The following is a 26,659-nucleotide window of genomic DNA, read 5'->3' as shown; positions in this document are numbered from 1 at the left end:
GTCATTATCCAATCACAGCAAATATCTTGACAGAAAAAATTACACGAACTCAGGTTGGGGGGGGGGGGGAAGAACTCGCAAGAATAAAAAATAACCTACCAGTAACACTGTACAACAGAGTGTAAGAGAGTTGTCAATGTATATATGATTCACAATGAACGTTTCTCTCTTTTGAGCCTGCACCCATCTTGAACTCAACACCATTGAGGTAGTAGAAACAATTCAAATAGAACAAGGGAACAACTAGTCCAGAACAGAATGTTATCAATGAACCAGTCAAGGGGCAACCTAGAGAAGATCTCATTGACTCTTCCGAGACACTTGGTGGAGCTTTAAAAACATAAAGAATATACTGACATTCCCAATTTGGCAGAAGAAAATTGTTTCATACTGTAAACAAGGAGGAGGTGTTGGTAATATTTTCCATTCCTATCACCACCGAAGAACCTTCAGATGTCAAAATTTAGTGAAATTTGCCAAGAATCATCAAAGTAAATACTGAGAAAAATTATGAGCTGTCCAACCCACAACCTCACTGAGGGACCTTTAACTGAAGCTGTTCAGACAGCAAAATGCAATCTGGTAAACTGATACAGGAGATGGTTGAATTTAAATTTGTTGAGCTGACTCAGCTCAAGAGCAGTATCATAATCTTTTGTCTTTCAAAGAAGAATTATCAATACCAGTGACAGAGATATTGCAGTTGTGCTACAGTTAGGCGATTGAGGTGGTGAAAGTGTCTCGTCCACCAGGAAAACATCCAGGGAGGGTGAATGAATGAAGATGCCCAACCTACTCAACAAGTTGGAATAAGGAGCTTACATATTTCAACACAGACCCATCAGCAAATTGAAAATAAAGATTTGTTTGAGCAAAATGGAGAAGAGCTGTGTGCAACTCGATGGAAGACAAACTAACAGGCACAGGTTCTGTACAGGGTCAAAAATGACAAATTGCCTGGTCTAAAAATCCAGAATACAGAATTGCTTTAAAATTAAATACAAAATCTCAAGTCAAACTCTATTATTGTATTAAATCACCATAATATTAAAGACACAGATGATTGTGAAGCAGTTCTTCAAGATTTTCTCAATTATGTTAATCTCTGAACAAATATAGCTATTGAAAGAGTAAGATTTAACAAAACAGTTCAGCATCCACAGGAATCTGTAAATAATCTAATTAATCATCTCTACATGTTAATGAAAAACTGTGACAATGGAGCTTGTATTGCTATTTTGCTTATGCTTTCTGTTGGCTTGTCACACGTGCCTGTAGATTGCTTGTAGCTTAAAAAGTCGATAGGTTCTGTTGCTCACCTGTGGTAAGGTTTTATATATCTCTCCTCAAAATGTTCTATGACTCTTCCTGGTTTCTGCTTCTAGCACAATTTGAATTCACAAAGCCATTAGGACAGCCAAGGACCAATACCGATCCAAACTAGAGACCCAGACAGACACTCGGCGACGATGGCAAGGACTGAATGACATCACAGGTTCTAAAAAGAGACAGTGCAAGATAGCAGACAATGACATATCCCTCCCAGACCGTCTCAATGCCTTCTATACCCACTTCGGGCAGACTTCCGGTGGAGAGGTAACACCAATTCCGACAAGTCCTGACAAATCTATCCCAACAGTCACTGCATTAGAGGTCAGATCAGTTTTCCTTCATGTGAATCCAAGGAAAGAGATGGGACCAGAAGGAATACCAGGCCATGCACTCAGGGCATGTGCAGATCAATTGGCAGAGGTCTCCTTAGGCATCTTCAATCTCTCCCTGCAGCAGGCCTCTGTCACTGCCTGTTTCAAGAGGGCCAACATCATCCCTGTGCCAAAGGCGGCTCATGCAGCATGTCTCAATGACTACCGCCCAATGGCCCTAACGTCAGTTGTCATGAAGTGCTTTGAAAGGCTGGTCATGGCATTAATCAACTCCAGCCTCCCCACTACTCTTGACCCACTCCAATTTGCCTATCGCACCAACAGATCCACGCCAGATGCCATATCACTTGCCCCTCATTCCTCCCTAGAGCATCTTGACACCAAGAACAGCTATGTAAGAATACCATTCAATGCCTATAGTTCAGCCTTCAACACTATTATCCCCTTAAGACTAATTACTAAACTTAGTGATCTCAGACTAAGACCCACTCTCTGCAACTGGAACCTCAGTTTCTTTACCCACAGGCCACAATCAGTGAAGATTGACGACAATATTTCATCCTCACTAACACTCAACATTGGAGCCCCCCAGGGATGCATACTCAGCCCCCTACTGTACTCACTGTATACCCATGACTGCGTCGCCAAATACCAGACTAAAGCCATTTACAAGTTCGCTGATGACACCACCATAGTCGGTCAAATCTCAGATGGCAACAAAACAGACTACAGACAGGAGGTGGAAGACCTGGAAAAATGGTGCACTGAGAACAACCTAGCTCTAAATGGCAGCAAAACCAAGGAACTCATTATTGACATTCGGTGGGAGTTACTCATGCCCCCTATACATTAAATGCACAGAGGTGGAACGAATGAAGAGTGTCAAGCTCCTGGGAGTCGTCATCCACAACAAGCTTTCTTGGATTCTTCATGTGGATGCACTGCTTACAAAGGCCCAACAACATCTCTTCCTCAGGCAGCTGAGGAAATTTGGCATGACGGCGAATACCCTTGCCAACTTTTATAGGTGCGCCATCGAGAGCATTCTGCCTGGATGTATCACTACCCTATATGGGAACTGTACCATTCAAGATCGGAGACGGTTACAGAGAGTGGTGAACTCGGCCTGGACGATCATAAAGGCCAACCTCCCATCTATAGAATCCAGCCGGTTTCAAAACAGTTTCTACCCTACTGTTGTTAGAATACTGAATGGACTCACAAACTCTTAACATTCACCTGTACCTGTGTTTTTGTTTTTGCTGCTGTTTACCTATTATTTATTTACCTGTGCTACTTAACTCTGTGATCCGCCTGTATTGCTCACAAGACAAAGCTTTTCACTGTGCCTCGGTACACGTGACAATAAATTCAGTTCAATTCACTAAGGAAAGAAGTCTTGCTTTGACAAAGAAGCCATCTTCAATGATGGGCATTGAGGAAATAAAGGTTTCCCCAGATGATATTATGGGACAACCACATGAATCTTCAGGGAAGAGCTCCTATGCAAAATGAATTCAGGAAATTGAGTGTCCAGGTAAGATAATGGACCAACCACTGGGTTTAGGAGGAAGAACATTCTCTGTGAAGGACCTCAAAAAGATAAAAGATTCTCTACCAGAAGAATAATTCACAGAAAGTCAGAATGAATCACATTGTCCTCAAGACCTACCAATCTTCCAAGTATAAAGAGAAGCCATTCTGGAAGTGGGACCATCTGAATTTGTGAATATAGAGACTCTGGGAGATGGGGTAGTGATAAATGTAAAAATAGCTATGTTCCTGAAAGGATAGATGTTAAATATGTGGGGAAGGAAAGGTTAGGAGGTGACACAAGGTAACGATTCTGAAAGGGTTAATGTTGGAGACTGTATTCATCTCCACCCAATCTGATGATATTAATCTTGCCTGTGGGAAAGAGAAATCTTGTTTAAGATCCTAATGGGCCAGATGGCTTTTTATAGCTTTAGTAATTATGCTGAAAAGGCCAAGGTAAGATGTAATTGTTGCCACAATGCATTGAGCTGCACCATCTTGTGAAAACAAGGGACTCTTCCTGTTAAGACTCACTAGTGGTTCATTCTCCCCAACTGTTAGCCAAATGGATCTTAGACATAGTATAGGAAAGAGGATTGGTGACAGCACTGACCCCAACTATTAGTTGCTGGTGGTTGGCTCCACAATCTATCCATTTTCAATATTTGTTCATAGATAAGTATTGCCTGGGCACTAAGGAGAATACCCAACCTCTTCTAGTAAAATCTTGGGAGTAGAACTTGACTTTTGATTCCAGTAGAGAGATACATGAGTTACGGCCCTATATCCTGCATTAGCATACTGTGCTGTATGGGTATATCTTCTCCTGGGCCATTGCAATCAGATTGTTTGTTTGTTTGTTTGTTTGTTTGTTTTTTACTTTTTCTTGAGAGTTTCCTTGCGAAACAATTTCTGACTTTCCTCTGCTGTTTGTTGCTCAATTTAGGATGTGACACTTCTGATGCCTGCGTCCTGGCTGGTGGTGCAGGAGGATGCTTTCCGAGCCTGGGAACAGTGGTACTTCTGGGCCCAAATACCAGACTCCAGGCCTGTAGAGGGCTCCACTGTCTTCAGTCAAGTGTAGGCCCTCTGGGGTCAGGGCCAGGGGCCATAACAGGGCACCCTACCTGTGCTTTCACCAAGTGGAGTCCATTTGCAAGTTATATAAATGCCTTTGCAAGCAACATAAATGGTTGTTCCTGAGCGCATGATAAAAAAACTTTGACAGTATGCATCTTTTATCAGCAATAATTGGATGTAACTAACTTGACCTGCTGTGATCCATATATCCACTTCTAGTAAGCACATGAGTCATTAGGAGTCTTGTCTCTGTGCTCTACTGGAGCTTATTGATTGCCTTCAAAAAAATCAAACAACTTCCTTCACTGGGCCCCAAGAAATTTATTCCCCTCTGGATTTTTGCTTCTTGTAGATGACTGTGTGGCTGTTGAACGGGAGTAGAGAGGGGGAGCTCCATCGTTGCCATGATGCAACATAGCAGCTCAGTGGGCTAGGTGTTTTCTGCCTGAATTCCAAAACTCACGTCTTTAATTCTTAAAGTTTGAAAGAAAATCAAGTATCGATCTTCAGAAGGTCACACATTTCCATAGCAGTTGGGTCTCTCATATGCCACCTCATCATAGACTAAAAACGAGCTGAGAAAAGTCAATAATGTCAGATTCATTTTGGTAGGATTAGAACCAAATTAATGGATGTGAAAAATCATTATTCCCGTACCATTCCTGTCTGTATTCTTCCAACACATCTAGGAATATTGGATGGTATTGGTGAAAATGAGGAGTCTCTACCTACACAGGCAGCTGACAGTCAGCCACAGCTCAGTTCCTTGCATTCTCACCTGTCAAATTTAATCATCTTGAGACCCAACTCAGAGACTTGAATACATAATCCAGGCTAGCATAGCCATGCAGTCCTGAAGGAGCTGGAACTCTTTTAGATGGGATGTTAACTGTGACCCCATGACACTACTATGCAGGAGATCAGGGAAACATACGCTAGTGTCTCGGCCAATACTTATCCTCAAACAACATTATAAGAACCATCTAATGGCTTAACCATAATCTCTGTTTAGGACACAGTTAGGACACTTTGTTCAACAACAATGACTATGTTTCAAAGGTAGTAATCAGTTGTATAACACTTTTAGATATTGTAAAAGGTAATTCTTTATTTCTTAAACTTTTGTTGTGATTGACCATTGCCATGTAGACTGAATCTCTTCTACAAGTTTCAGAATTAGTCAGCACTATTTTTGTTCGCTCATTCATGGGATGAGGACGTCGCCGGCTGGCCAGCATTTATTGTCCATCCCTAATTGCCTAGAGGGCAGTTAAGAGTCAAACACATTACTGTGGGTCTGAAGTCAGATGTAGGCCAGACCAGGTAAGGATGACAGTTTCCTTCCCTGAAGGATATGAGTGAACCAGTTGGGTTTTTCCAACAATTGACAAATGGATTCATGGTCATCATTGGACCCTTAATTCCAGATTTTTGTTGAATTCAAATTCCACCACCTGCCATGGCAGGATTCAAACCCAGGTCCCCAGGACATGACCTGGATCTCTGGATTAACAGTCCAGCAATAATACCACTAGGCCATCATTTGCCCCTATCTTTAATTGCTTCCTCAATGACTTGATGCATGCATAATGGAAAATCTGACCTTTGATCTTCAAATTTGGTTCATCCCAGACTTGGTTAAATTGGATTGCTGCCTGGGGAAGGGCAGAGCTCTTGATCTGAAATCAGCAAGAGTGTACAGATTAGTGAATACTGGCTTGGGACACAATACAGTTCCCCTGAAAAGACTTCCAGATTTGCTGTGTAGGTTTACATGAAAAGACTATTTGAGCACTATATCCTAGGATCAAAGGATATTGATTGCAAAATGAAGGCAAGTAAATGGAGTTAAGGTACTGATCAGCTTTGAATTGAATGATGGTACAGGTTTCACTGTCTTTTTGATTATGTCATGGGATGTGGGCATCATTGGAAAGGTCTGCGAATACTGCACGTCCCTAATTGCCCTTCAGGTGCTAATGGTGAGCTGCATCCCTGAACCGCTGCTAACCATGTGGTCTAATTAATGCTGTAAGGAAGGGAGTTCCAGGATTTTGACCTAGCAATATATTTTCAAGTCAGGATGGGGAGTGGCTTGGAGGGGAACTTGCAGGTGGTGGTCCCACGTATTTGCTGCTCTGTCCTCGTGGGTGGTAGAAGTCACAGGTTTGGAAGGGACTGTTGAAGTAATGGTGGTGATAGACAGTCAAATCAAATCAGTCTTCCTACCTCATAGGAATTGCGGGTTCCTACCTGTATCTGCAATGCAGCAAATTTCAAACTTTCAAAGACCCTCAAAATTGACCCCAGTGGCTCTTAAGCAGACTTTTGAATTCCAATCCCAGACTCTGAGAATAATCAATTCTAGACACCAGCTTTGTAGCTTAAACAAAAGACTTAACCACGTATTGACAGTATGTTAACTTTAGAAGAGCTAAATTAACAACAATGTAATCTAATTGATGTCTATGACTCATGCCCAATAACCTTTGTTTTTTGCCCCATTCACAGAGAAGTCAGACCGACCAACAAACATAGTTCAGAGATAAATAAAAGCAAATAACAAATCTGGCTAGATTACCGGAGCAGTTGTTCCACAGGCCTATATAATTGTTTCTTGGTTGGTTTTCTGAATATGTCAATCAAGGCTAGCTTTTCAGTCCACTCAGAGGAAGTCAGTGATACTTAAACTTAGTTTCTATTCTCTGAATTTCCAGTAGCTGATAATAGGAGGTTAGAAAGGGTGCTTTCAAGTCTTCATGCTGTAGCAACAACAGCCAAACTACCTTCTCCCAGAAATACAGTGAATAGACCAGTTCAAACTTTAGCCATCCCTTTGTTGAACCATCATCTTCCCTTCCATCTGCTCTCTGGTCAAACGTACTACTTTCCCGTGCTGTCAAAGAGTCTGTGGAATCATTTTGATAAAGAATCAATCTGCAATTAACTTTCAGGCCTGGCCTCACAAACAAACCATAGCCCATTTGTTTTTTTTATTATCATGTTTTTAACCCAGGTGCTGTTCACGGTCCATAGGCCATCTTCAGCTCACAGCTCTCAGTTCACAGCTCCAAACCAACATTGATAATTGAATGAAATAAAAATAATGAAAAATTGACAAGGGCTCAAATGCCACTGAACTAGCTGAATAGCTTACTTCTGTTCCTCTACTCCACAGTGTTCAAGAGAAAGTGAACAAAGTGGACAAAACCCACTCTCTGTTATCAGAAACTCACCATGTGGAGAAGCTGGGGCTCAGAACTCAAACTGTACCAACTTGTCAATTTCTAGGGGAGAGGCATTTTGACCATATATTTGCATATAGGCAATTCTGGTATCCATATCGCCAATATTTAGGTTAAAAAGCTTGAACGTATCCTTCTTGGAACCACAAAGCACCTCTTATTCCATTTAATTCCATCAGATGTTTTAGAGTCATACAGCATTAGAAAAAGGCCCTTTGGCCCATCATGTTTATGCTAACCAACAAACACCAGACTGCACTAATCCCATTTACCTGCAATTGGTCAATGACCATTTTATGTGCTCATCCAGATACGTAAGTGTTGAGGGAGTACCTGCCTCTATCACCCTCTCAGGCAGAATGTTCCATATTTCTACCACTCTGTGGGTGAAAAAAACATTTTGGATCCCCTCCCAACTATAGAGGAACCTCAATTATCCGAATGAAATGGGCGGGCACTATTTCGTTCGGATAATTGATTATTCGGATAATCGATTTTACCTTCAACAAGGGAAGCCATTTGATCTAACACTGTGCTCTACTGGAGAATTTATTTAAATATACAATTGTTATGTATTGCGAGCAGGAGGACACAGATTTCACATGATGAACAAAATAAAGAACAAGAACAAAAAACAAAGAACATTCCAGCACAGGAGCAGGCCCTTCGGCCCTCCAAGCCTGCACTGATCCAGATCCTCAATCTAAACCTGTTGCCTATTTTCTAAGGATTTGTATCCCTTTGCTCCCTGCCCATTCATGTATCTGTCTAGATACATTTTAAATGACACCATCATTCCCGCCCTTACTAGCTCCACTAGCAACACGTTCCAGGCACCTATCACCCTCTGCATGAAGAACTTTCCACGTATATCTCCCGTAAATTTTTCCCCTCTCACTTTGAACTCATGATCCCTAGTAATTGAGTCCTTCATTCTGGGAAAAAGTTTCTTGCTATCTACCCTGTCTTACACCTCTCATGATTTTGTAGGCCTCAATCATGTCCCCTTCAACCTCCTTTTTTTCCAATGAAAATAATCCTAATCTACTCAACCTCTCTTTGTAACTAGCACCCTCCATATCAGGCAACATCCTGGTGAACCTCCTCTGCACCTTCACCAAAGCATCCACATCCTTTTGGTAATGTGGCGACCAGAACTGTACGCAATATTACAGATGTGGCCGAACCAAAGTCTTATACAACTGTAACGTGACCTGCAACAGCTTCTATGTTCACAACAGGAACGCGGTCTCGTGATAGAAAGACAGAAGCACTGCCTCATGCATATGTTTATGTTCTCGGCCTTTTTTTTTTTAAACGAATGGCCTGGTAAAGTGATGGGAATATCTGTACAGTAACATAAACCACTTCACTTTTGCAAAGGGCTGTGGAACAATCCTTACCTAAAAAAAGTATCCAGTCGCTGATGCTTGAGCTGCTTGCGTTTCTTTGTGTTTGGCAGCATTTTCATATCTTCTTCAGTGAAGGTAATCCAAGTACACTTACCTCTTTGATGTAATGTTTTTGCGTGACCTTGAAATCATCTTCAGATACTGCAAAATTTGGTTAATCGATATTTGGATAATCAAGTTTCCTCTGTACCCTCTCCTCACCTTAAACGTATGCAATCTGGTCTTAGATGTGTACCATGGGGAAAAGGCTCTCAGCGTCTACTTTGTCTACGCCTCACATAATTTTGTGTACCTCAGTCTGATTCCCCTCTCAGCCTCCCTGCTCCAAGGAAAACAAACCCAGCCTATCCAGTCTCTCCTCATAACTGAAACTTTTTCCAGCCCAGGCAACATCCTGGTGAATCTCCTCAGCATCATCCCCAGTGCATTCATGTCCTTCCAATAGTGTGGCAATCAGAATTGCACACAGGATTTCATCTGTAGCCCAACCAATGTTTGTAGAGTTGTAACAAGACTTTGCTGTTCCCATATTCTATACCCCAACTAATGAGGCAAGCATCCCTTTTGCCGCCTTCACCACCCTGTCTACCTGTGCTGACACCTTCAGAGATTTGTGGATTTGTACACCTTTTGTTCCTCAGTACTCCCAATGGGTGTACCATTATCGCATCACCTCGCATTTACCAGGATTAAATTCTATCTGCCATTTGTCTTCCCAATTTACCAGCTGATCAATAAAAGACTGTATCCTCCCCAGCATCAACAACACCCCCAATTTTCATGTCATCTACAAACTTTCTAATTATACCTTCTACATTCTCATTCAAGTTGGTAATGTCCATAACAAATAACAAGGGGCCCAGCGCCAATCCGACGGTTATGCCTCTGGTCACTGACTTCCAATCACAAAAACAGTGCTCCACCTTCACCGTTTGCCTCCCATTTGTAAGCAAAGTAGCTAAATTTCGAGAGAGTTTGTGATCAAGACTCATTTATAACATCAGGTACTTATGCTGACTCCATCTGGAAACATAGGAGGCCTCCTGCTCTGCTAAGCCATTTCAATTGGAGAATATTGATAATTGACCTCATGGTACATATGGATCATGCCTCTGTTGGCGTGTGCAGAGTCGCTGCTGTGCTCTATGGCTTTTTATTCCTATGTGATAGTATCTTGGTCTCACGTAGGGGTGAAAGCCATGGGATACACAGTGACAAATACATCTGCAGTTACCGATTCCTATCATTACCAACTTTGTATTGCAGTACAGCCTCAGGAGGGGCTTTGTGTGTTTTATGGGCTTTTTTTCTGGTAGTAAGTGTACTCATAGCATCTCTGTTTAAAAGGTTTCAGTGTGAATTAAGCAGGGATGAAGATTTTATTTCTTTAATTCATTCACAATTTGAGGGTGTCGCTGGCTAGGGCAGCACTTTGTGTCCATCTCTAATTGCCCAAAGGGCAGTTAAGAGTCACTGACATTGCTGTGGGTCTGGAGTCACATGTAGGCCAGACCAGGTAAGGATGACAAACAGGAGTCTGGAAGAACACTGCAAGCCAGGCAGCATTAGGAGGTGGAGAAGTCAACATTTCGGGCCCCGAAGAGGGGTAACACCCGAAATGTTGACTTCTCCACCTCCTGATGCTGGCTGGCTTGCTGTGTTCTTCCAGCCTTCTCCTGCTTGTTTACCTTGAAATCTGTAGTTTTTTTTTGTCTCTGACCAGGTAAGGATGGCAGTTTCCTTCCCTAAAGGACATTAGTGAACCAGATGGGTTTTTCCTGATAATTGGCAATGGGTTCATAGTCATCATTAGACACCTTAATTCCAGATTGTTTTTATTGAATTCAAATTGCACGAACTGCTGTGGCAAATTTCGAACAGGGGGTCTTGGTCTGGATTAACAGATCACTGATAATACCATTAGGCCATCACCTCCTCTTGGTGTTTGTTACTGTTTACCAGAAGTATGTGATACAGTAGCAAATTGTGTCATGCAGCGCATGTTTTAAGTTTGCTAATTGCTTGATTAATAAAGGAACCCCTTGTTAACCTCATAGCAGCAATGAGGAGTTATCAAATGATATAATGAGAGGTGTGGTGTATCGTAAAATGTATAAGTGCAAAATATATTTTTTTATCTGACGTTTATATTTGAGGGGAGTGTTGATGCAGATTGCTATGAGGGGGGAAGTAACGTGTATCCTGAAAGATTGCAAAGGGCAGTGCTTAGGAGGGGTGGGTTGTTGGTAAAGTCTGTGTAATGCAGTTAATTACTGTGAAGTAGGAAAGACAAATAGATTGAATTTTGCCTTCAGGGATCAGAGGCTGTTTTCAAACCAAATCTCATGGTGTTGTATGTAAGGGGCAAACACAATGAGTTTTTATGGCCTTTTTGCATTCTCGTTGTGGCATTTTCTGTTTTAGAATTTACTCTCAGGGATATGGGCATCATCAGCAAAATTAGCATTTATTGGCTTTGAGAATATGATGGCTTGATTGATCAAAACTGAATGACTGGCTTAACAGTTTCAGAGACAACCACATTGTTGTGGGTCTGAAGCCAGGCCCAGTAAGGATTTCTGAATCAAAAAAGCAAATTGGGGAGGGTAATGGTCTACTGGTATTAATACTGGACTGTTAATCCAGAGACCATGATAATGTCCTGGGGACCTGCGTTCGATTCCCGCCTGAGCGGATGGTGGAATTTGAATTCAAATTTAATAAAAGTCTGGAATTAAGAGGTTAATGATGGATATCAATTGTCAGGAAAACCCCAAACTGCCAGAGGAAGTGGTGGAGGCTGGTCACATGTAGGCCAGACCAAGTAAGGATGGCAGTTTCCTCCCCTGAAGGACATCATAGAGTCATAGAGATGTACAGCATGGAAACAGACCCTTCAGTCCAACCTGTCCATGCCGACCAGATATCCCAACCCAATCTAGTCCCACCTGCCAGCACCCGGCCCATATACCTCCAAACCCCTTCCACTCATATACCCATCCAAATGCCTCTTAAATGTTACAAGTGTACCAGCCTCCACCACTTCCTATTGCAGCTCATTCAATACACGTATCACCCTCTGTGTGAAAAGTTGCCCCATAGGTCTCTTTTATATCTTTCCCCTCTCACCCTAAACCTATGCCCTCTAGTTCTGGACTCCCCTATCCCAGGGAAAAGACTTTGCCTATTTACCCTATCCATGCCCCACATAACCTTGTAAACCTCGATAAGGTCACCCCTCAGCCTCTGACACTCCAAGGAAAACAGGCCCAGCCTGTTCAGCCTCTCCCTGTAGCTCAGATCCTCCAACCCTGGCAACATCCTTGTAAATCTTTTCTGAACCCTTTCAAGTTTCACAACATCTTTCCGATAGGAAGGAGACCAGAATTGCACACAATATTCTAACAGTGGCCTAACCAAATGTCCTGTACAGCTGCAACATGACCTCCCAACTCCTGTACTCAATGCTCTAACCAATAAAGGAAAGCATACCAAATGCCTTCTTCACTATCCTATCTACCTGCGACTCCACTTTCAAGGAGCTATGAATCTGCACTCCAAGGTCTCTTTGTTCAGTAACACTCCCTAGGACCTTACCATTGTGTATAAGTCCTAGGAGAAAGTGAGGACTGCAGATGCTGGAGATCAGAGTTGAAAAATGTGTTGCTGGAAAAGCGCAACAGGTCAGGCAGCATCCAAGGAGCAAGAGAATCAACGTTTCTGGTTTGCTTTCCCAAAATGCAGCACCTCGCATTTATCTGAATTAATCTCCATCTGCCACTTCTCAGCCCACAGGCCCATCTGGTCAAGATCCTGTTGTAATCTGAGGTAACCCTCTTTGCTGTCCATGACGCCTCCAATTTTGGCATAATCTGCAAATTTACTAACTGTACCTCTTATGCTCACATCCAAATCATTTATGTAAATGACAAAAAGTAGATGACCCAACACCGATCCTTGTGGCACTCCACTGGTCACAGACCTCCAGTCTGAAAAACAACCCTCTACCACCACCCTCTGTCTTCTACCTTTTGAGCCAGTTCTGTATCCAAATGGCTAGTACTCCCTGTATTCCGTGAAATCCAACCTTGCTAATTAGTTTCCCACATACAAATCCATGTTGACTATCCCTAATCAGTCCTTGCCTTTTCAAATACATGTACATCCTGTCCCTCAGGATTCCATCCAACAAAGTGCCCACCACCGACGTCAGGCTCACCGGTCTATAGTTCCCTGGCTTGTCCTTACCACCCTTCTTAAACAGTGACACCACATTTGCCAACCTCCAGTCTTCCAGCACCTCACCTGTGACTATCTATGATACGAATATCTCAGCAAGAGACCCAGCAGTCACTTTTCTAGCTTCCCACAGAGTTCTAGGGTACACCTGATCAGGTCCTGGGGATTTATCCACCTTTACCCATTTCAAGACATCCAGCACTTCCTCCTCTGTAATCTGGACATTTTGCAAGATGTCACCATCTATTTCCCTACAGTCTATATCTTCGATATCCTTTTCCACAGTAAATACAGATGCAAAATACTCATTTAGTATCTCTCCCATTTTCTGTGGCTCCACACAAAGGCCGCCTTGCTCTTCTTTGAGGGGCCTTATTCTCTCCCCAGTTACCCTTTTGTCCTTAATATATTTGTAAAAACCCTTTTGATTCTCCTTAATTCTATTTCCCAAACTATCTCATGTCCCCTTTTTGCCCTCCTGATTTCCCTCTTCAGTATACTCCTACTGCCTTTATACTCTTCTAAGGATTCACTCGATCTATCCTGTCTATACCTGACATATGCTTCCTTCTTTTTCTTAACCAAACCCTCAATTTCTTTAGTCATCCAGCATTCCCTATACCTACCAGCCTTTCCTTTCACCCTGACAGGAATATACTTTCTCTGGATTCTTGTTATCTCATTTCTGAAGACTTCCCATTTTCCAGTCGTACCTGCGAACATCTGCCCCCAATCAACTTTTGAAAGTTCTTGCCTAATGCCGTCAAAATTGGCCTTTCTCTAATTTAGATTAGATTAGATTACTTACAGTGTGGAAACAGGCCCTTCGGCCCAACAAGTCCACACCGCCCCGCCGAAGCGCAACCCACCCATACCCCTACATCTACCCCTTACCTAACACTAGGGGCAATTTAGCATGGCCAATTCACCTGACCTGCACATCTTTGGACTGTGGGAGGAAACCGGAGCACCCGGAGGAAACCCACGCAGACACGGGGAGAATGTGCAAACTCCACACAGTCAGTCGCCTGAGGCAGGAATTGAACCCAGGTCTCTGGCGCTGTGAGGCAGCAGTGCTAACCACTGTGCCACCGTGCCTTTTAGATCTGGTCTATCCTTTTCCATCATTATTTTAAATCTAATAGAATTATAGTTGCTGGCCCCAAAGTGCTCCCCCACTGACACCTCAGTCACCTGCCCTGCCTTATTTCCCAAGAGTAGGTCAAGTTTTGCACCTTCTCTAGTAGGTACATCCACATACTGAATCAGAAAATTGTCTAGTACACACTTAAGAAATTCCTCTCCATCTAAACCTTAACACTATGGCAGTCCCAGTCGATGTTTGGAAAGTTAAAATCCCCTACCATAACTACCCTATTATTCTTACAGATAGCTGAGCTCTCCTTACAAGTTTGTTTCTCAATTTCCCTCTGACTATTGGGGGGTCTATAATACAATCCCAATAAAGTGATCATCCCTTTCTTATTTCTCAGTTCTACCCAAATAACTTCCCTGGATGTATTTCCAGGATTATCCTCCCTCAGCACAGCTGTGATGCTATCCCTTATCAAAAATGCCACTCTCCCTCCTTTCTTGCCTCCCTTTCTATCCTTCCTGTAGCATTTGTATCCTTGAACACTTGCACGAGAGAATATTCTGGTTATTTGAAAGAGTTATGGAAAAAATTTATTTGAGATGACATCAGAAGACAGTTTCTTCAGAGGCTGACAGTCTCGAAGCCTGCTACCAAGAGAATGCAGCTGAAGTGACCAGTGGTAGATGTTGCTTAATGTGGTTTGCACCTGTCCAGAGGGGAGACGGAGCTAGAATATCTTACAGAAACTATGAGCTCCATTTAATGACGCAGCAAAGGACACACACGTGAATGTAGAAAATAAAAACAAAACATGCTGGGAATACTTTGCAGGTCAGCAGCACCTATGGAGAGAAAAACCCAGTTTGTGTTTCAGATCAATGACCATCCATCAGAATTGGGAAAGGAAGTGATGCAGTAGGCTTTGTGCTACAGCTGGATTGGACAGGAACAAATCAAAGGACTGGGATAGAGTAGACGACTGGAGACATTGAATGACAAAAGTGAAATTCAGAGACAAACTGCAACATGCAAAGAGAGGAGTCAAAATAGGGAGACTGAGTTTGACAAGTTCAAGTCATAAACCCAGTGTTGAGTCTGGAAAATGCCTAGTTGACAGACAACATGCTGTTCCTTCCGTTTATGTTGAGTTACTACTGGAACAATGCAACAGGCCAAGGACAAAGATGTCAAGAGTGAGAGAAAGGTTGGGGATTAAAATGACAGACTGTTGGACGCTCAGGGTCATACTTAATATTCTGATTAGAGATGTTCCACAGAATGGTCACCAACCTACATTCGGTCTGCCCAACAGATCCCATTTTGAACAAAGAATAGGGAAGTGCACAAAAGTTGATGCTTGACTTAAAAGGTGTGCTCATGCTTGGATGCTAAAGAGAAAGGAGGCAAAAGGGAAGCTGTCACAGCTCCTATATTTAAGTGAAAAGGTGAGGGGGAGGTGGTGATAATCGAGAAATGGACCAAGATATCAGAATGTTCTGAGGAAGCGTTACCGGATCTGAAACGTTAATTCTGATTTCTCTTCATAGATGCTGCTAGACCTGCTGAGTTTTTCCAGCAATTTCTGTTTTCATTTGTGAAAACTAGATTAAAACTAGATTTGTATTTAAGAATCGGTACCTTGGTACCTAACATAGTGCCAACCTGGAAACTTTTCACTGTACATGTGACAATAATGCTAATTCTAATTCTAATTCTATTCTAAAGGTACAGGTCTTAGATTTATGCCAAATTTCTATTGCAGCAACCTCCATTTTTTCCCCAGACACAGATATCTAAGAACTTTGAGTTATAAAGAAAGGCTGGGACATTTTTCCCTACATTGTAGGAGGCTGCGAGGTGCCCTTATAGAAGCTTATAAAGTAACGAAGAGTATAGATAGAGTTAATGATAGTTGTCTTTTCTCTTGGACAGGGGATTTCAAGACTGGGGCATATTATAAAGATGAGAGGGAAAGACATGAGAGACAATTTTGTTTTACACAGAGGGTAGTTTTTTCTGGGATGAACTTCCTGAGGAAATGGTAGATGTGGGTACAATTAAACAACATTTGGATGAGTGCAGAATAGGAACTGTTTAGAGGGATATGGGCCAGGAGCAGGCAGGTGGGACTAGTTTAGTTTGGGATTATGTTTGGCATGGACTGGTTGGACCAAAGGGCCTGTGTCCATGCTGTATGATTCTATGATACTATATCTAAAGAAATAGGAACAGGAGAGGACCATCTGGCCTCCATATCCTGCTTTGTTCTTCAGTGTGACCATGACTAATCTTCTGGCTCAGTGTCATTTCCCTCCTGTTCCCTCATATTCCTTGATTCCCTGAGAAATAAAGACCTGTTGACCTTGGCTGTTATACCTCACTGGCACAGTGCACTGTGCTATTCCTGAAGTCATTATAAAAGTTAAAAATGTTTTCAAAGTACACAAAGTCTCTAATTTACCTGTCTGATGGTCTCTGGTTAATAGAAAACACAGATCAGGTCTCTGTACTTATTGAGAATTTCTATTTGTTGCAAATACATCGATTGTAACCCCAAGTAAACAACAATGAACAGTTGACATTTTACTTTCTAAAACTTTAATCCCCTTCTAAAATCCCTCTACACATATAGACAAAAACAAATGGTGTTATAAATGGAGGGAAAATGTATTGGGAAAGCAGCCCAGTAGCACCAGTCCTCAGGATTCGATAGTGTGTTCTTTTTCTTTTCCAAACCTTTCAGTTCTCTGGTCTTTTCCTTCAGGTCCTGTCACTTCTTCCCAGGAGGCACAGAGTGACTCGTTCACCAAGTATGAAGTCTTTAACTAATTGGTTAAAAACACCCAACTACCAGTGGCTAGTGGGAGAAAATGACTATTTTTCTTTAGGTTCTGGTATTTCATTGGAGAGAGCGAGAGACTCTATGTCCCCTTCGAGAGGTCTGGAGCCTTCCCACTATATTATTCACACTCACACATTGACTAGTTCCTGGGCCGCTGAACAAAGAGTTATTATCTGTCTGATTGATGACCTTTGGCTGGAAGAACACAGCAAGCCAGGCAGCGTTTCCAGCCTCTGGCTTGTCTACCTTGGATTCCAGCATCTGCAAGGGTTTTTTTTGACCTTTGGTATCCATGACTGGTTGAAATTGCACAAACCATTCAACCACTTGTTGCTGACCAAATCTCAATTTGTACACACACCCTGGTGCCATGCTGTCTATTTACATTTGCCCCTCTATTTGCAAAGCAACAGTGTAAGCATGACTCGCTATGAACATAGAACATAGAACATAGAACAATACAGCACAGAACAGGCCCTTCGGCCCACGATGTTGTGCTGAACTTCTATCCTAGATTAAGCACCCATCCATGTACCTATCCAAATGCTGCTTAAAGGTCGCCAATGAATCTGACTCTACCACTCCCTCGGGCAGCGCATTCCATGCCCCCACCACTCTCTGGGTAAAGAACCCACCCCTGACATCTCCCCTATACCTTCCACCCTTCACCTTAAATTTATGTCCCCTTGTAACACTCTGTTGTACCCGGGGAAAAAGTTTCTGACTGTCTACTCTATGAGTTTCAATGCCTTGCCTTTTTTTTAAAAGTACAGTAATTCTTTCTTCAAGCCTTTGTTGTAAATCATAGATTTCCCCAATTCAGTCAGTCCACAACCAAAAATACAATTTATAAATAAATAACTGAACATCCACACCCCTTTGGAACAGAGAGTTAAAATGATTCACAATTTTCTGAGTGAACAAATATCTCCTCATCACAGTTTGAAATAATCAACCCCTTGCCCTGAAATTCTGGATGTCTCAGTTAGACGGAACAATTCCTCAGTTTTGATCCTGTCAAGCACTTTCAGGGTTTTGCAGGTTTTAATAAGAATCACCTCTCAATCTACTTTTGCGTTTCCAGATATGGGGTTCAGGTTTCTAGAATGAATTATTTTCCATTCATTAATGTAACATATCTGGATTACTCAACCAGTGCTGTGCAGATAAGCTGCCAGTAATTTAATTGCCGTCAGTAGAAGGGAACAGTGAAAAAGCTGCCTATCCAGCGAACAACACAATACACAATCACGAAAGTTGTCGTATCCCTGGGCTGGTGATCCAGATGAGCCTGTCTAGCCTCCTCAAGTCCAAAGTAATCTTTGTGCTCTTTGTCTGCTGTCTAATTTAGAACCACTTGTTGCATGGATAAATTAATCCTCAGGCTGACTCTTCTCTCCTTCACAGTACACCTATCAGGTGATGGTCTGCGTTTGCAGAGGTTATAAACTAAAATTAGTAAATGAGGGAAAAAAAATTCATGGATTTAATCATGTTGCAATCTGATGACTTTGGTCTTTAATAAAATGAAATGGTCCTGCCAGAACCATATTCTTCACGTATTGACTTGTTCCAAAGCATCTAGTTCCCGACAGCAGAGTAAAGGGGCATTAATTGTATCTAATACCAGTCACAGAATCATACTGTACAGAAGACATCGTTTGGCCCATTAAGTTTGTGCTGACATAAAAGATTCTGAACACTAGTCCCACTTTCCAATGCTTGATCCTTGAATAGTTAATTTTGACCTTTGGCCATGCTACTGACTGTGGCCTGACCAGACCCAGGTTATCAGACTTAAATTACATTCTCTACTGTGTGGAAACAGGCCCTTCAGCCCAACAAGTCCACACCAACCCTCCAAAGAGTAACCCACCCAGATCAATTTCCCTCTGACTAATGCCCCTAACCCTATGGGCAATTTAGCATGGCTAATTCACCTGACCTACACATCTTCGGACTGTGGGAGGAAACTGGAGCACCCGGAGGAAACCCACAAAGACACTGGGAGAATGTGCAAACTCCACACAAACAGTCATCCGAGGCTGGAATCAAACCCAGGGCCCTGGTGCTGTGAGGCAGCAGTGCTAACCACTGAGCCATTGTGCCGCCCATAACTGTTGTAACTGTTATCAGCCCATCTCTTCACATGAACTCAGACATCAAGTGCTAATGGGCTATTTAACTATGGGTAGCATCACAACCAAGCTTGCTCCTATTCTTTTTCTTCATAAGACCTTGGCCACATATTCCTCTTCCAAGCGTAGGGCAATTTGACGAACTGCCTTTGTGCTCGCTGTCAGATGCTCAAAAAACAAGTGTCTGAATATTTACACATTTACATTCTGACCAATGGTGCATATCATGTAAGTACATCATGAACCAAACAGTTTGTGAACACAATGTCATTTGACACTGATCTGTGCTTCTGAGCCCGTACCTTCTCCATCAGCAGAACATGGAGTAGATTGTGGTGTTACTGTAATGTCTCGGATTATTAATCCAGAGGCACGGGCTACTGTTCTGGGGTAGCTAGTAGAATCTAAATTAAATTAATTACCAAATCTGGAATTGAAACCTAGTGTTGCCATGAGATTATTAATTTGCCATGATGCCATGAGATTATTAATTTTTCTAAAGAAAAATGGCTCATTCATGTCCTTTCGGGATGGAAATCTACCCACCTTATCTATTGATGGTTAACTGCCCAGGTGAAATAGCTTAGCTTGCCTTACTAACAATATCCACATTCCATAAAAGAAAAAAAATCTGCTTTAACAACAAATTGCATTTATGTAACACCTTTAGATCATAAAACATCTCACCTCTGTGATGCTATTTCTAACTGCCTTTGTACACCTGCTTCTAAAACCTTCATTTGTGCCTTTGTTTTCATTTGACTTAACTATTTCAGCATGCTCCTACCCAGACTCCCATCTAATCCCTCTATAAACATGAGCTGGAGTTTTGCTGTGCATATTCTAATACACAACTGATTCAAAGTTCACCCCTCTCAGTTCTGTGCTTGCTGACTAACATTGGTTCCCAGTTAACCAACATGTTGATTTTCAAATCCTTAAGTTCAAATATCTCAACAGCCTTCCCCTCTCCTTAATCTCTCAAGCTTCCTCAAACCAACAACCCTCCATGATCTCAGCTCTGACACCCTGGAGGCAACATACCATCCTGGAGCTACATCCTTGGGTGTCAAAGTTCCCAACTCCATGTCTACACTAATGACTCTCTTGAAACCATTGCCCTTCCACATTTCATCCTCTGTCTCTGAACAGCTGGTCCACCCAGAGTGTATTGGCCTTGGTTCTGGCTGGCTTCCACAGAGGATCAGTCATTCTCGCTGTTTTCCACAGCCAATAACTGCTTTGCAACCTCAGAGATGTGACAGTGAGTAGGTTTAAAACAGAAAGTGCGAGGTTGCTGGAGACTAATAACATAAAGTGGCATTGTGAAAATAATCAATCATGATCTAGAATGGTGAGGCACACTCAACGGGCTGAATGGCCTACTCTTCCTGTGTTCTGATGTACATTTCTACCACACTGCCTCTGTCTCATTCTCTAAGGCATCCAATGAAACTTATTTCTTTGACCAAGCTTTAGCCACCTTCTTAATGTCTCCTGCTTTGGCTCAATGTCTTTTCTTGCTCGATTACACCCCAGTGAAATACTTTGAGTCTGTATCAACACTCAAGAAATGTTTACAGTGGTCTGTGATCTGTTTGGTTACCACACGCATCATCAGACCCAATATCGTTTCCAGTGCACTGTGCCTATAGGCTGCACTATTCACGATGTTAACAAACAGCAACCAAATCAGCCTCACGAAAACTGTACTCACAACACAGTAAAGTTAAAACCATCAAAGACTGTAAAAACTGACTTCAGTGTTTCCTAGCTGAACTTTTTGATGAACTAGCGTCAGACTTTGTGAATAACCAACACACCAGGTTTCTTGGATAAACAAAATATTTAGCAATTTGTTAATAATCTATTAGCTTTAGCAAAACACAGTTAAGCAACAAGGTAGTCTATTTAATGTATACAATTTAAACTCAAACTCCCTTAATTCTAGCCCCCACTCCCACACAAAGACAATCAGACACAGTTAAGGAATACATCAAAACGGAAGAAATAAACGAGATGTAATCAGCCAGTTCATTTAATCAGACTCCACGATCCGTAACATCACCAGAATATATGACAGGATCTTACTTGCTTTATGACAACACTTCTGCATGCTGATAGCTTCCAGTAGGCTCCAAAGAATATTCATTTAATTCTATAAACAGAGATTCTATTCTCTGAACTTTCAACAAGTTGATGGTGGGAAGACAACCAGGGAGTAATCAAGCCTTTGTCCTGTGGCTTTCACAGGCACAATCCCTCTGCCTCAAACACATTCCGGAAAGCAGTTCAAACGCTGGCCTCGCTTTGTTAGGTTGGCTTTCTCTCAATGAGCCCATTACCATTCGAACATCTGCCATGTATACTTCCTGTCCAGCATTAAAGCATCTATGGACCTCTGATCAAGAACCAGCCTGCAATTAACTATCAGATGTGGCCTCACAAACTACCAACAGCTTATTTGTTCATTTTTTATAGCACAAACTGGTGTTCACTGCTCAAAGGTCATCTTCAGCTCTTAGCTCACAGTACACAGCTCCAGACTAAAAAAATGGTTTAAAAAGTAAAATAATGAAAAGCCAGCAAGGGTTCTAACAACAGAAGTACTCACCAAGAAAAACTTTACTCAACGTTTTTACCACCAAAAAGGGGAAGGAGCAGTAATATTATGGGAGCCCCATGTTATTTTTATTCAGTGATGGGATGTGGGTATTACTACTAGGCCAATATTTATTGCTCATCCCTAATTGTCCTGTAGGAGGCACTGCTAAGCTACTTGCTTAACTGCTGCAGTATGAGGTGTGGGCACACCAACATGCTGTTAGAGAGGAAATTCCAGGATGTTGACTCAGTGACAATGAAGGAATGGTGATCAAGTTTCAAGTCAAGATGGTCTATTCCTCCATTTTCCCTGCCAAGATATACACCATCTTGCCTTGAATGTAGACCTCCATACTTCTTATCATCACAGTTAACATTCTGGAATTTCCTACATTTGAAGAGCATCACAAAGTTGAAGATTGCAACAGTTCAAAAGGAATTACCCTCTGCCACTCTTCAAAGAAATAGGAGATCAGCAATGACTGCCCATTCTGCCTTCACCACCTACAGCCTGTAAACCACTTCGTTTTTAAGCAGGTGAGGATATTTTCACAGATTAAAACTGGGCTAGTTCACTGAAGCAGACTATACAATCTGTAACATCACTGGCATTTGTGCTTGCGGCTTGCTTGGTTTCTGATGACTGTAATGCATGCAGATAGCTCCCAGTCAGCTCCGAGAAATATTCATTTAATTCTTATAACTGAAATGAAAAGTGCAAAAATATTCTTACAGTGATTATAAACAGTTCTATAATTAATAAGGCTCTGGGAATAGGTGCAAAGCCCTGAAAGAGCATTGGCAGTTGGTCGACTTGCTCAGCAAGCTACTGTGTTGGTTTGCCATTGCCTTCTGCAGGTAGCTGGCCAGCAGTCTCTCCTGTCTTACCACCTGCCAGTGGCATCGGTTGGCAAGATTTACAGGTTAATATTCAACCTGATTGCCAACCTTCTTTAGCCATCAGGTCCTGGAGTGAGACTTGAACTCTGGAATTTTGGCTCAGACGTAGGGACACCACTCACTGTAGTACTCTGGGAATATAAATAATGAAACAGACATAAATCAGGGAGCTGTTCTGCAGTGAACCATCATAGAGTCATAGTCATAGAGATGTACAGCATGGAAACAGACCCTTCGGTCCAACCTGTCCATGCCGACCAGATATCCCAACCCAATCTAGTCCCACCTGCCAGCACCCGGCCCATATCCCTCCTCACTGTGGATTATTTTCTGTAAATTCTATGTATGTTGACCAATGCGCTCCAAAAGCTAGTGCTTCCAAATAAACCTGTGGTGTTTAACTTTGTACACCCCAGTCCAACACCAGCATCTCCAAGTCATGGCCCAGTGTAGTGTCAGCCTTAGCTCAGTTAGAAACTTCTAAGATGGAAAGTCCTGAGCTCAAGCCATAACCTATGCAGCCACTCACAGTTCAGTACTGAATGAGTGCTGCACCATCAGAGATACTGTGCTTTGGATAAGACAAAAAAGTTCGATTGAGCTCCTTAGATGGACATAAAAGAAATCCCACGACACTATCAGGTTAGGAATCACAGAAGTTCTCCCACATTTATCTCTCAACCCACATTACTGAGGCATATCATTATTTCATTGCTGTTTCTGGAAGCTTGCTATGTACAGACTGGGTCTGTGCACAGATCTACAACAGTGATTACACTTCAAAAGTACTTCATCGATTGTAGAAGGCTTTGGGACATTCTGAGATTGTGAAAATCTTCACACACAAAAAAAATGGATTTATTACAAGTTACAGGTCTGCCAACGGAGAGATTGGAGGTGTTAACAGCATGAATTTTCTTCAAATGTGTCTTATCTGTGATTCACATGCAGTGTGGATCCTCCATGTATCACTCGTTATTGCAACAAAATAAGCTGACAGTTTCTATCAGAAATGCAAGCCTCCTCTGACAAATCGTTGTCTGTCTCCTGAGCTAATTCCTCATAGCTGTAAAGATTTCAATTTACTGGGGCACCATTGAAATGGTTGATGGAGCGTTAAATTGTAACTGGTTTCTATGTAACATATTGTTTTGTGTGCATTTACTGAACAGCCTGAGTTCAATGATATTTATTATTGCGGATATATATATCCCTGTGAAAGAGATTATGCTAGGACAGATTCTGCTGTTCTACTGAGTCATTTGATGAGGTAAGTAATGGAAAATCAGAGAAGCAGAGTCCTTTTCAACTTAGTTAAATCAATGGACGAGAATGCAAATAGGTTTTATTTGATGGTGCTTTTCATTCAACATGATTTTCCTGCACCTGGACAATGATTTGAGTGCAAAATCTTAACTCCCAATTCCATGTAGGACTAAGGGAGTGCTGCACAGTTGGGAGTGGCTGTCTTTTATGAAAACATGAAATAGAGACCCTATTTTCTGTCTAAATGGATGTAAAAGAGCCCTGGACACAATTACAAAGAAAAGAAGGGGAATTATCCTTGGTTAACATTTATCAACAACCAAGATCATTAAAATAAATGCACTGGTCATTGTCACATTGCTTACTGTGGCACTGCAAGCTTGTTTTCTTCTATGACTACACAATTCATTGATTATCAAGTGTGTCTCACACACGCAAACACATGCACACAGATATAGGTGTTCGCACGTGCACAAACGCACGCGTGCACACACACACACACACTCGCACAGGAATTGTTCCGCGAAGCTGTTGCATTTGCTTTTACTGTTTTACAGTACAGATTGAGCAATGTTCCTGTAGTATGTGATTTAGTTGCACATCATGCAATAATATATTTACTCTGTTGACCACAGTCAGTTTACAGGTGGAACCGTGAGATACAAACACCAAATATATTAAATTTTTCTCGCCATCTCTGGGTGGCTATTTACAAGAAATGGTCATTTACAAGAAAATCAATTGCAGTATCAAATCCACTGGATTTTTATCATTTAGCTACAATCTCTCTTTCCATTTCCATTATCTGCATTTCTTGAATCTTGGCCTCTTACGTTTTCAATTTCCTTCACGCTGGCAGCGATACCTTCAATTAACCAGTTAAACTCTGAAATTCTCTCTCCTCCTTCAAAATATTCCTGAAAGGAGAGACTAAAGGCTTTTGGTCACTTTTTCTTGTTGTATAAACCTAAGCTTTACATATAAATGTTATAGTTCCAGGGAACTGCATCAGAGAGATAGAGATGACTCGTGGTGAATTTAATTTAAGGGTCACCACAGTTCAGGTGAGGGTCAAGGTTAAGAAGGCAAGACCTTCAGCGATTGTGGGATTTGACTGTTGGTGTTACTAACCAGTTGTCCAGCGAAAAGAGCTGACCAACACACCCCTCCATGCATTTAGCAGACTGCAGGGTAAATCTTGTGGCAAGCTCTGTTCATCTGGTCTTTCTTCTGACTTGTAAATTCCATTAAACCAGCCTGCACTTTTCCTTACATTAAACACTAAACTGCTTTCACTCAGGGAACCTAGTGGGTTCATTCAGCTTAGAGTGCTGGATAAGGGAAGGAGCAGGGGCTCAGATTCAGCCCTATACTTCCTGCAGGGAGGACTAACACAATGGCAACTGAGGCTTTGGACCAATCAGTCCAACAGAAAGCTCCCCAGCTTTATTGCTGTAGCAGGAGTGGGGAAGATTTACAAAAGTAGGAAGGGGGGTTTGGGGGGGGGGGGGGGGGGGGGTTAGGGAGGGGAGTTTGCCAACCCTTTAGGAATGGGGTGGGACTGTGGCTCAGTGGTTTGTCCTCCAGCCTCACAGTGCCAGGGACCTGGGTTCAATTCCAGCCTAAGACAACTGTCTGTGTGGAGTTTGCACATTCTTCCTGTGTCTGCGTGGGTTTTCTCCAGGTGCTCTGGTTTCCTCCCACAGTCCAAAGATGTGCAGGTTAGATGGATTTGCCATGGGAAATGCAGGGGTGGTGGGTCTGGGTCTGCATGGGATGCATTTCAGATGATTGGTATGGTCTGTTTTCACACTGTAGGGATTCTATGAATGGACCGGAGTCTCCAAGAGTTGAAGATCAAACTCAAAAACACTCCTTTGTACAAACTTGGAGAAAAATCATAAAGACGTGTTTTTTTTATCAGAAGTAAAACTATTGAAATTGGAGTTGGGAGCAGGCCTGATGAGCTGACAATCAAACATGGCAAAAGTGAGGACTGCAGATGCTGGATTTGAGATGAGGGAATTCCTGATGAAGGGCTCCTGCCCGTAACGGCGATTTTCCAGTTCCTCGGATGCTGCCTGACCTGCTGTGCATTTCCAGCACCACTCTAATCTTGACAATCAAACATTATTGACTTGATTTGGAGATGCCGGTGTTGGACTGGGGAGTACAAAGTTAAAAATCACACAACACCAGGTTATAGTCCTACAGGTTTAATTGGAAACACACTAGCTTTCGGAGCGACGCTCCTTCATCAGGTGATTGTGGAGGGCTTGATCGTAACACAGAATTTATAGCAAACATTTACAGTGTGATGTAACTGAAATTATACATTGACAAATTGATTGTCTTTTAAGTCTTTCATCTGTTAGAATACTCGGCCACTTTCCTCTGCACATAGACACCCACACTCCCATACATGCACCCCCTCACAGACTTAAGACACTCTGCACTCACCACACACACACACACACGCACACACACTTTCTCACACTCACAACCCCCAACACACACACACACACACACACATACACACACACACACACACACACACACAGACAAAGACTCACATGCACACATATATTTTGTGGGGTGAATTTGTACTTGCAGAGTTACATTGCACTTTGCTCAAAA

General features: G+C 42.2%; 1 protein-coding gene across 4 annotated transcripts in view; it reads left to right on the top strand.

Annotated features, from left to right (window-relative positions):
* LOC140467470 (uncharacterized) overlaps window positions 1-26,659 on the top strand; it is a 136,029-nt gene that overhangs the window by 44,846 nt on the left and 64,524 nt on the right. Inside the window, exon 2 of one of the 4 annotated variants that reach the window (XR_011955471.1) lies at window positions 1,386-1,721. The exons of the other annotated variants lie outside the window; for them this stretch is intronic. The gene's annotated coding sequence lies outside the window, so the exon portion shown is untranslated. Of the gene's footprint in view, window positions 1-1,385; window positions 1,722-26,659 lie in introns of those variants that run through there. 4 annotated transcript variants of the gene reach the window in all.

The sequence above is a fragment of the Chiloscyllium punctatum genome, chromosome 45, assembly GCF_047496795.1.
Source record: "Chiloscyllium punctatum isolate Juve2018m chromosome 45, sChiPun1.3, whole genome shotgun sequence".
NCBI lineage: Eukaryota > Metazoa > Chordata > Chondrichthyes > Orectolobiformes > Hemiscylliidae > Chiloscyllium > Chiloscyllium punctatum.
The sequence above is the reverse complement of the archived record's forward strand: the minus strand, read 5'-3'. Positions and strand labels throughout refer to the sequence as shown.